This window comes from Calidris pugnax, unplaced genomic scaffold (assembly GCF_001431845.1).
Source record: "Calidris pugnax isolate Ruff unplaced genomic scaffold, ASM143184v1 scaffold102, whole genome shotgun sequence".
Taxonomy (NCBI): Eukaryota; Metazoa; Chordata; class Aves; order Charadriiformes; family Scolopacidae; genus Calidris; species Calidris pugnax.
In genome coordinates this window covers 6204070-6206421 of record NW_015090846.1, presented here as the reverse complement: position 1 = coordinate 6206421, position 2352 = coordinate 6204070, and positions in this window count along the sequence as shown.

Genomic DNA, 2352 nt, shown 5'->3' with positions numbered 1-2352 from the left:
GTGTTGAGAGCGACGGGTGAGGCGGCCAATCGCAAGGCGCGGAGGTAGGCGCCGCCGGCCACTCAGGTGGCGCTCCCGCCCCCCGCCGCCGGCTGAGAAACTTGTGATTGGACAGTTCGAACGGTCAGGTGGTCGGGGAAAGTAATGGAGGGAGGGGGTGGGTGTTACGGCGCTCCGCCCCTCCCACCTCGTTGCTATGGTAACGCACAGCGGGGTTGAGGCCTGGTGGTTTTTCTCAGCGAGGCCGGGCCTGACTGGGAGTATCGGCCCCCGGGCCGGGAGTATCAGGTCCCGCCCCCCCCCGCCGTGTGGTGGAAAGGCCCCGGGCCCGGTCAAAGGCGGTTTGTTCCTCGTCGTGCATCTGGCCGTGCCCCGAGCGGATAAGCCCTGTGAGGAGGAGAGAGGCTGCAGAGAGGACCTGCCAGCTCAGCAAGGTGCTGCTTGGGAAGCCAGAGTTGTATTTCAAATCTATCTTTTTTTTTGCTTATATTCACAGACTGCTGAAAATGCAAAGTGAACAGAAAGATAAATATCAAGAATAATTAAGACTTCATTCTATAACGAGGTTATCTTTAGATCATTGCCCTCCCCCTCGACTGTTCTCATGTAGAACACCTGCCTCACATAAATGTATGCAAGTTTACTTTTATGCTTTAATTCTGATCTATTTTCTTAAGGTTTTGAGTAGCGTGTAACAAAAGTATTGCTACAGAGACCTCTCAAGGAAGGGCTAATCACCTGTAGCACGGTGATAAAGAGCCATGGTAGCAATTAAAATGATATTTAATTTGTTGTGTGTGCTTTATCTGTGATGGACAGTTTGAGTTGGAAGAAGTCATGTCAAAAACTAAAATCTCATCCTCATCTCTGACATTTCCTGGATGTATGGCTGACAACTCCGACTCAGCGTGGCTAAAACAGAGCTCTTAATCTTCCTCCGTGGCTTCCACTTGCCTCTTCTCTCAATCACCGTTGACATCACCATCATCGTGCCTTCGCTCAGGGCCGTAACTTGGGTGTCATCTGTTTGGTTTGGAACCCGTAACCATGTCTCTCAGGGGTTACGTTTAACTGCTGTGGATTACTTCTGGATAACACAACTATGCTTTTACTGCCCCTCCAAGCAATTAGCATGTTCATTCAAATTCTAATTATCTTTCATCTTGATTACTGTACCATTTTCTGGTCTGAGCAAATGTGTTCTTAGTGTCATCCAGCTTTATTAAGAATGCTACTCCAATGATGGTTTTTATTGCTATTATTTTGACTATTTCACAGATCAGTTTGTGTTTGTGCACAGAGGGCAAGGTTTCTCCAGAGAGGTGTCACAGTTCCGATGGCTGCCTGGCACTGAAACAAAGGGAACGGTGCATCCCTGTGCCAGCTCCAGTGCTCACCTGGCCCCATGGGAATCTGGTCCATCTCACCGCATCAGAAACTGGCTCTTCTGGGTTATTTTTTCTACTGGTTTATCAAGCTGAGTCAAGTAATTGCAGGAGATGGCTGCTGGAGAAAGGCTCTGTGCTCAGCCCCTGGTGCTGGCCGTGACCTGCTCTCCACAGCAGCCAAGGCCCATCCCCACTGTGGAGCGCTCCAGGGGATGCTCCTTCCTGTCCTCCCGCACCGTCCTCTTCACAGGCTGCAGCCGGCGGCTGTGTGCAGCTGTGCAGGCTGCCAGATCCTGCCTTTCCCGGGGAATGAACCAGTATCGTCTATTTCCACAGGAGATTGGGGAGGCGGCTGCACCGGTAGCTCTGAAGAGGGGTGACACAGCCCCACGGCTACGAGCAGACCCCCGAAGGAGAAGGAGCCCTGGGCACCGGGCACCCAACGGGGCGCTCCCGGGGCTTCAGGCGCTGCCGGTACCGTTAACTGCTTTCTTTTGCAATTGTTACCTTCATTTAAATGTGTCCTGTTTATGCTCCCATACCGAGCGCTATCTGGAAGGTTTGGTTTAAAACCACAAAATAAATACAGATCCCACGGCGTTTGTAACAAAAAACCGTAGTGAGTTTGAAAATAAAAGCGGCATACAGCCTCAGGCAGAAAAACAACCCTTTTCTGTATTTGTAACAAGCAGCACAGCCGAAAGCTGTTACTACTACAGTTTTCTTCGTCAGAAACTCGGATGTTTTTAGAGATCTTACGGCTGTTTCTATTAAAGTTCGTTACTAACTGCAGGCCGTTAGCAGTTCAAGCCGGTGGCGCAGTCCAACACTGCGGGCCGCGCTGGCTGCGGCGGCTCCGCTCCCAGGTCTCCCCGTGCGCCCCCGGTGCAGGCCTGGCCCGGCGGCACCACCGGCTCCTGCGCCCGGAGCGGCTCTGAGCGCGCTCGGCCCCGCCCCCCGCCGC